The following is a 10,113-nucleotide window of genomic DNA, read 5'->3' on the forward strand; positions in this document are numbered from 1 at the left end:
ACCACAGTGGATTTTAAACCAAACCATCAGGATGTGACTGAAGTACAGACTTCCAGCTTTAGCTTAGCGGGCTTTACAAAAAAAATGTCTGGGAACAAGACATTTTTTTTATACAGAGCCCCCAACTTTAGAGGCTTAAAGATAATTGGACAATTGACTGAAAATTAATGTGTGACACCTGTCCATTTATTATTATTTCAAGCACACCTAATATTCTGAAGTTCAACTTGTATTTTATGGCTTTTCGCTGCATTTTTAAATGTGAGAGAAGAAGAGATGGCAGTGTAAGTGAGGAAGGCTGCCATTAAGCTAAAAAAACAAACAAACAAAAAAACCAACAACAACAAAACAATAACATAAATAAAAACTCTCAGCATAGAGAGAGAGGGAGCAAAAACTGTAGGAGTGGCCAAATCAGCAATCAGACATTTAAAAAATGAATAAAAGGTCTAAAAGACTACAGAAGACTGAAAAAGCGCATGATCACAGATTTATTTTCATGGCTAAGGAAAACAATTTGACAACATCTAACCAAGATGAGAACACTCCCAGGGAGGCAGAAGACAAAAGTATGGAGAAGGAGAGAAACATGGTCCGAAGCAGGCCACATTATATGTCAAACATGGAGCCAATCAAACAGCATGGGCACACATGGCTGCCAGGTGAAGCAGGTCACCAGTGTTTAATGGTTGTGTGATGATTTCTGAAGTGGACAAAAAGCAACACAAGAGGGCTTTTTTAAGGCAAATAGATTCCATGGCACTGATGTCACCGCAACAGAACAGCTTTTCAGCTATTAGATACAAAACACCTGGCAGAGCATCTAAATGGAGGAAACGGTATTTTGTCCATAGATTCCAGACTTCAATCAGGCGGTCACTGCAAAGGCTTTTCATAAAATAAAATTATGTCACAGTCCAGTTATTATTATTGAGCTTCCGAAAATGAAGAATTATATTTAAAAATGACTGTAAGTCCCACATAATCCACTGTGGTGGTGGTCTTCAGAACCAAAAGTGCAATACTTATGTTGTATTGGTTCAGAACAAACAATTAGATCCATAATCTAATTGTTCGTTCTGAACCAGGCATATCAGGAATCTGCAACCTTTAGTATCTATCAGTGTTGGTCAAGTTACTTGAAAAAAGTAATCAGTAACTAATTACTGATTACTTCCCCAAAAAAGTAATCCCGTTACTTTACTGATTACTTATTTTCAAAAGTAATTAATTACTTAGTTACTTAGTTACTTTTTAAAAACACGATTTACAACCTGAAGAGGTGAGAAAGCGATAGATCTTTCAGCCCAATTCTACATTTTCTACATAATCCATCATACAAAATGTAATCAAATGGAAAAGTCTCTCTTTTTTTAACTTGCTTTATCAGTTTTAATCTTTTAACTTTATGCATCAAGCAAAAATTGAATTATTGAATAAATGAGTTTACCATTTAAACCTTTTTTCTACACATTCCAGCACATAAAATAAAATATTTTTTGTGTTTACACTCACTCTTTCAAATAGATGCAAGTAAAACACAGCAGAAAATAAATAAAGTCAAAGACTCAGCGGTCCTGTTGCTCTATTTTCACCTGTAAAGCAGGACAAGGGTAGGCGGAGGTTTACCCTGGTGCAGGTGTGCCGCGGTCAGTTGAAGAATCCGCGAGTTTCTCTGTGAATTTCCCATTACGTCGTTGGGCACTCGGTGCTTGCTCGGAAGTTTAGGGGTTTTTTTCGCTGTAAAAAGAAGTTTTCTTCCCACGCACGATGGACGCTAATGTTTTTGTCACTTTTTATGGAATCAAACTCAAAGTAAGGTCAGTACTTCCACGCTTTAAACGCTGCACACTCATACTCTCTCCCACAGTCGATATGTGATCCATTGTTGATCTGCACACAGCTGTTGTCACTAACGGTGCACTCGCTTACGTCACTGTCGTGAGACATTCTCGCAAAAAATCACGGTTTTAGTAACGCAGCGTTCCTATGGGAAAGTAACGGTAATCTAATTACCGTTTTTGCAATAGTAATCCCTTTACTCGTTACTTGAAAAAGTAATCAGATTACAGTAATGCGTTACTGCCCATCTCTGGTATCTATTATATTATAGACAATAAATAAATAAATAAATAAATAAATGGACCAATCAAAGATTTTTGAGCCATATATTAAAGTGAATAGTCTGTTAAGCATAACTATCAATCTTACTAATATGTGTAAATAATTACTCATTATAATTACTCATCACATATGACTACTGTGGGCAATAATGAATTAATCTTCTATTATATCAAACCTGACTCGACCATCAGTTTAGTTTTTCCAATAATAATCTTAAAATATATTCTCTGTTGTTGATCCATACTCCAAAGTACAATATATATATGTAATTCCTTCTTAAATTTTGGCAAATGTAATTCATAAACCGGCCATGAGATGGCACCAGCAGCCAGCCAGCTAACATGACCTGATAAACCAGCGGTAAGCTGACCTGAACACACAAAAATTTGTCATTAAACCTTGAACCTGAGGAGATCTATCCATGGAAAATAACCGAGAACAAAGTGCACTGCCTACTTCAAGCATAAAGGTGACTGCTCTTTCCTCACAGCTGTACAGAAAAGATTACACATTTACTCTTTTTCTACTTACTAATTATTTTTCACAGATTCAGATTTCTCTTAAATATAATTAGATGAAATAGATAAGATCTCCTTTATTTTTCTGCGTCACAGAAAAATCAGATATATCAAACAAAACTACTGTTGTAAAAAAATAGAAAACTAAAAGCTTAACTGAATATGAAAAATAAAGTAAAAGAAGTGAGCTAAAAGAACTACAATAAACACATTTTAGACGCAGTTTTAAATATAAAAACACAAGTTTATGGTCACTCTAATCATCTCCAAATACCACTTAGAGAATAGAATTACATCACGTGAAACAAAAAGGATACAAGATTTATATTTTACACTTTTATTTTTATTTATTTATTTTTTAAACATCTGGTATTTGTTTCAGCCCAGTGTCACACATTCACAACAGTTATCAGCAAGAATATGTCAGACAGCAAGCACATTAAATTAATGACACCCTTTATCTGCCTTTTAAATTTGCTTTACAGGTCCTGATAAAGGTGTAGCTCTTAAAGGGACAGTACACCCCAAAATCAAGTTGACCTCCTCTTCCTCTCTCCCACAGCTCTATTTAAACATATAGTTTTATTTTGGTCTGCTTTGCCCACATTTGGAAATATCAGCTGTAGAAAAGGGCCAGCTTTTCTCTTGAATATAATAGAATGAAATCATCTCGTGGTCCTCAAAGTGCCAAAAAAATATCTTGAAGAAAAAATAACTCAACAGCCACTTCTTATTCATGAAGCCGTGACTGCAAGGCTACTTTAAAAACAGCTTTTTGTAAAAACAGTTTTCTTTATAATGAACAACACCCACCAAAAGAACATCACATGGACCTGTGATGAGGGTGTAAACATTAATACCATCCACCCTCAGCGGAGCTGCAAGTGTATGTGGAGTCTCGGGGAAATGTTTTTTTCACTTCCTGTAATTCTACAGAATGTACCCGGACAGTACTTTTTGACTTTGCCCATTAATGATTTTATGTGTTGACACCAACTACAAGAACCTATTTACCAAAACTATTAATAATGTTTAAACAGGAATACACTCTTTTCTGTAGACAACCCCTACAGAAGCTCTTCCTCTCACCCGTGGGGAATATGAAGGAGAATGAAAGAGTTAACCCTTTGATGAGCTGATGTCAGGACCCTGATGTTGGCTACCTGCACCCTTGTTTTGGTTGGTGGATGGAGAAAGTAGACAGAAAATAGTTCCTCCATAAAGCTTCCCAAAACAAGCTTTGTGGATTTATTTATCTATTTACTTTTTGTAGTTACATAATTTCTTAAAGAGACACTCCTGCAGTTTATCAAAGGTTAGGATTTTCTGATGCAAAAATCCAGAGGATCTGAATTTGGGGTTAACTGTCCTTTCTAATGTTGTAAATTTTGTTGAGCTTTTAAAGCAGGATTTTCAATGTAGTTGCTGTAGCATGCAACTGGATATAATACACAAGGTAATGGGATCAACCAGCTTTACAGTGACTAAGCACATTCAGAGATCTCCAGCCCGGATGACGTACTGTTTTGTGTCTCGTTAGTCTGGGCAGAATAACGCAGGTGAGATAAGGCTGAGTTGGTTACGTTTAATGTTTCCCCAGGAGACCACAGGCATGTTTATGTGCTTTATTTTTCAAGGATTTTTGAAAAGAGATCATTTAATATGAGCAGTACACGTTTAAAGCATGTGCCGTCTCACACGCTCTGTCTAGCGAGCACAAATATGACAGAGTATCCTGCCGTGGCCCAGTTTCAGCGCATGAAGTCAAAACAAACAGCTCCTCTGTTGTTAGGCAGAAGGCTGAGTGAGTAATGACCACACAGGATTTGTTAATCACCTGATAAGATCTTGCAACCAGACCAAGTGTATCTAGCCATCCCTGGAACACATACAGATGAGACCTGCTGCCAAACTAAGAGACAGGTGGAGGGAAACACCAGACAAGCAGCATCAGTTACACAATAAGAGCCCCAGAAGAATCAGTGGTCTTAGTGGACTGTAAGATGAGATATTATGAGAGCAGTCAAAGAAGTCTGCTTCAACAAAACCTTCCAACAAAACTAAAGTCACAAAAGATTTTAAGCTGCTTTTATTATATCTAATTTCTGACGCTGCACAGTTTTTATGACCCAGTGCCCACGGAGTTAATTTAGATAGTACTTCACATTAGGTACATAAATAAGTGCCCAGAGGAGCAGAGACTGTAACACAACATCAGGTTATATAATCATGGTTATGATGGAACATAATGTGCTGTGACAAACCTGTGATAGAGCTCAATGTGATGTGGTGTAATCAATTTTTATGTAACATGATGTCACATGACAGCACATACAGTATGGAAATATGTCGTTTGACAGGTGACATAATCTAATCTGGAGGCTACTTTACAATAAAATCATTAAACCTGTTTACAAATTGGTTAATAATTGTTTGGTAAAACATTTATGAGCGTTGTGATTATCTGAAAGTTGCGACAGAAACAGAAAACAGCTGATGATCTGGAAACGTTTTGGATCGCTTCTGTAAAATTGTATCTGATTGTTTGTTTTAAAAAGGTATAAACAGGCAGGTCGAGTGGTGGCGGCGTGAATCATAAGACTGGGAACTCTTTAGTTTTGTGTACTCTGGATTTTTACTGTATTTTACCAGCTCTTTGGCTCGCTTTAGTCACCAGAAATACTTGGTTGAGGTTTGGGAAAAGACTGTGGTTAAAGTTGGAAGTTTAAGTTAGAAGTGTTCCAAAGCATATGTCACAGCTTGAGCAGTAAAGGAAATTGTGCTGCACTGTTTCATGCCAAAGCTGTTAAAAGGTCCAAAGCTGGCACACTGGATGGCTATTTAAAGGCTGAACGCATGCAGAGAAGGAGGGCACCATTTCTGGTGTTTGTGCTGTGTTTTGCTCCATGAAACATTGTGCTGCAAGTCATCAGATCATCAGAGGAGTTAAATCCAAATCTTTAATTTTGTCTGGTCCAGGTGACTGACAGCAATTTTTCTATGGCCTGCTATAACATCATACTGACACTTGTCTTTGCTTCATGGCACTAATGCTTCCTCGTACCTTCAGCAAACTGACTAAATGTTAAAAAAAAGGGGAAATATTGCAGAAATTTAAATTTTAAAGCCATTTCAACTTGTTGTTTAGCATCTGTTTAATGAATATATTGCTCATTAGATGTGAACATTTTCAAAATAGACTTCTTCTTTACATTAAACAGAAGTGGAAAAGGTGGAGGTGTTTTTTCCAGGTTGTTATGCAATTATGAATTATAGGTTATTGTGCAATTGTTTTACTGGTCCTGCCCACCTGACACAAGTGTATGCTTCACAACACTGAGGCCCCGAGACCGAGGACAGGCTTGCTGGTGTTATTACAAAACAAGAATAGCTAAGCTATAACTCAGTATAGAAAGTGTTATGTCTGCTGATGTCAGGACAATTATTTTATTATTGCAACTAATATGAGTTTGAACTTTAATAGCTCAGATCTACATGTATCAGCTGTTTGTATTTTAAAGTGTTACCATAGTGTTACCAAATAACCCGGGGAGATCAGACCTCACATGCTCACACATGCTACACAGTCTTGATTGTTCCTGGCTGATTAACTGGAATCATTATGCTATATTTCCCTGTCATATAGGTCAGTGTCAACCCATCTAAGCTTAAAAAGTGCTCCATCTTTGAACTGGTGGCCCGGTGCAGAGACGTGGATCCCCTTTCACTTTGAGCATGGATCAAGTGAGGGGAGGGGGGATGTCAGCGATGAGCTCATTGTTGTGAGAGCCAAACAACAGCCTCCCCGGGGATAACACGAGCTCCCTCGAGGCTCTGATCACGGACAGAGGAAAGTGACGACGGTTTCTAGTGTTGATATAAACACCCGGCACTCGGGGGTTTACACGGCAATGTCAGTGACTCAAGCAGAGGTTACTGCTGAAGTTTGTTCGGGGAGACGTCGTTAACTTTCCTCTGGGAAATTTAGAAAATGCCTGCAGTTGTCCTCAGAGCAATGCAACACTAAACATAATATTTGTCTCGTTCTCTTTGCACTGAAACCTCACCCTGTCAAAAAGACCTCAAAATGACACAAGAGGTCTTTACTATCTCAAATTAGCCTGACACTGGTTCACCATAATGATGATAATAGTACAAATGTAATTGATATAGCTGTTTTGAAAAGGTTTTGACAAAGAAACAAAAACAGGGACCTAAATGCAAACAGTAGGCCAGGCACTGAAAACAAAACAAGACAAAGTTAAAGTTGTGTTTTTCCCAAAAATGCAAAATACAAATTACAAGAACACTGAAAATGATGCACAAACTATTAAAAAAACAATAAAAAAAATGACAATAAAACATGCTACAACATAAAAAAAACAAACTGATAAGGATGTGTGTTTAAAAGTGCTTGGAAGGAAGTTACTGATACTGCATTACATCCTGAGATGGGATGAAAATGATCTTAGACTCAAACAGTTTATCAACTACTATGCTGGACTCTATGCTGGGTGTGAGCTGGGGTGATGGCTCGAAATACTCATTAATATACCCATTTTATAATAGTTTCATTTATATTTCAACATCAGATTTTAAAGTCAGAAGAACTGAGAGTTCGAACATCTTGTTTAAAGTTAAAATTTTTAACAAGTTTTTAATAAAAATCTATTTCGTAATGTTCCCCATGTAGAAAACTGTTAAAGCTTTGTGTGAGAAAGAATGGATTACTTACTGGATGTGGTGTCAGAGAACGAGAACAGTGTCTCCAAACGACTTCTCAGGGTGGAAAAAAAAAAGGCCAGCGTTTATCAGCTGATCTGAGATTTCTGGCAGTAACAGATGGGTGAACATAAGGAGAAGAACTGGAAAGAGACAGAGAGACTGTGGTGTATCAAACCCACAGTGATGGAGTTGGACACCTGCACCGCCACGGCTCCATCTTGCCAATGAAGTGTACTTCTCCATTGTTTAGAAGTGCACCAAAACGCAGAGAAACACAAACAGCCTGATATCAGATGGAGCTCTGTGGAACATTATCAGATCAGATGGGATAACATGGTTTTATGAGACGTGAGGGCTTCAAGCAGCTCGCGTGCTAATCTGATGAACTCTGGTGTATCCTTGAAACTTGCTGATGTCGATGACCAGGTGTGTGTGTGTGTGTGTGTGTGTGTGTGTGTGTGTGTGTGTCAGTATTAACTCTTGTAGCTGTGAGTTTGGAAGTCAGTCCTGGTTCAACAGACACCTCAGCCCGTCTTGTGACAGATTGCAGTCTGATAGTGTGTTCACTTTCAGCATGGACATTATGTAATGAGCACTTAAAGAGTCCTTAACAGACTCCCTAAAGACTGTGGTAAAGTCCAACAAAATACATGTCATACATTAGCCAACCAGGTTGCTCTGATGCACGCATACAGTAGAAGTTAACCACCGTGTCAGATGTGTGAGGTAACGTCAGCACTTTGGATTATTCTGTTAATGACGCTCTAATGTTGTGAAATTGTGCACACGCATTGCAGAATTTTCATACGTGCATAATAAATGTCTTTTGAAATGCTTTTTAGGGCGAAGTGCTGCATGTAGTTCGTCAACCTGTTTTCACCCCAGTGCATGAGTTAGTACCGCTTTGCCAAAGTCGCTGGGTGTGGCTAATTTACAAGCAAGGTGTCCATTGGCGTGCGTGCCCTGATGCACCGGGTTAGGGTCTAACTGAGGATGATTGGTCACTCAGTTTGTGAAAGAGCTGTGCTTCTTTTAGCCATAGTAGTCTTAGGTGTGTAACTCTAACCAGTGGGTGGAAGTGAAAGTAAAAATAAAAAATAAGTGGGGGAAACTATCACTCTAGAGGCAAAACCACAGAACAGGAAAACACACAACCGAGAGAGAGGACTTGACAAAGGACACTAGCAGACACACCTGGTGAAACAGAATCTAATGAGAGAGGGGAACCAAATGCAAACATATGTACACGAGACAAGATACTATCAAAATAAGACTGGGAGTAACAAACACCAAGACCAGGAATTAGACACATGAAGCTGACACAGACAAAAAGTTAAACAATGGGACATGACTGACTGGGAAAACAAGACTAACTTGACGCAACCAAATAGGAAAACCAGACAACCATGGGGACAGAAAGAGAAGCGGGACTACAAAGAAACTGAGGATATACAATATAATCTGAAACCAAAAACAAAGTCTGAGTCTAAATAAAGCGAAACAAAACAAGAAACAAAATTAATAAGATTCAAAACTATGCCACAATGGGTTTCTTATTATTACATTTAACATGTGTCTGCCGTGTGTACATATGTGTGTCTATTTTCTGCTTTTAACCTCGCGGTGTTTCCCTAACAGTTGTACAGCACATTAACTGACATTTGTTGTTTTGCGCTCTATTAATAAGCTCGACTTGACACGACCTGCCATGAGCCAGACAATCAACACCTGCTTCAGTGGACGGGATACAAATGAAGGAAATCTGACCTTCTGTATAAACACATTAACTCAGCGAGTGGCAATAATCAACCTACATTTGATTTCTGACCTGAAAACAATGCAGGAGCATTTCTTTGTCATTCATACTGTCCCTGTTTTGTTTTTTTAATTCTCAGCTTCTAAATGTTTTGATTATTTCCAGGTTTACGTGAAAATACGACGGATTTTTGATGCCTTTTTTGGACCTTGCTGAATTTAAGTCTGTCATTATTTAAATGATTTCAAATCTCCCCCAACCTCATATTCTGCCTCGTTGCTTCGGGAGAAATAAATCCATGAGTGAACAGACATGATGTGCTGCAGATGCACATTCCTCCACACTGTGTTGGTTCGACTTATTATAACAAGGATTTGGTTGGCTGACACTCGCAGGCACACATTTACGTGCTTATGCACACACACCAGGTCCATCTGTCCGACTCTGTTTGAGGTGAAACGGATGATGTAATGCTGTTGCTCTTCAGAAGCCTGACACCCCCCTCCTGCTCTCTTGTTTCATAAACCTGTCAGATTTCTCAGATTTCTTCCTGATACGCAGCAGCACTTTTTTTTCTCTCTGTATTGTTTTCTTTGTTTCCTTCTGTAATCTCTGTAAACTTACACCATGTTGGCATCAGACCGTGCTGCTCAGCTGAAGGGGGTTGTATTTCTCTCAATCTACAAGGAATCCTCTCCCTTATCAACACATGCAAAGTAAAAAATGTCCATGTTTAAAACACCTGTTTTAAACAAGCATTTCAGACACAGTGACACCTACCTGTTAATGCAACTAACGACATTAACAGGTAGGTGTCACTACCTGTTAATGCAGAAACCGCTACTGCTAACGACGCGTGTCTTTGTCAAAATCAAACAGTGGTTTGACATGTCAGTGCACGGGAGCAGTTTCCTTCTTGCCCAGTTACAACTTCACAGTTATTCAGACGTCAGAAAAAACTTATAGACGTGACAAAAGCTGATCTGAGCA

The sequence above is a fragment of the Rhamphochromis sp. 'chilingali' genome, assembly GCF_963969265.1.
Source record: "Rhamphochromis sp. 'chilingali' genome assembly, chromosome: 8".
NCBI classification, from domain to species: Eukaryota; Metazoa; Chordata; class Actinopteri; order Cichliformes; family Cichlidae; genus Rhamphochromis; species Rhamphochromis sp. 'chilingali'.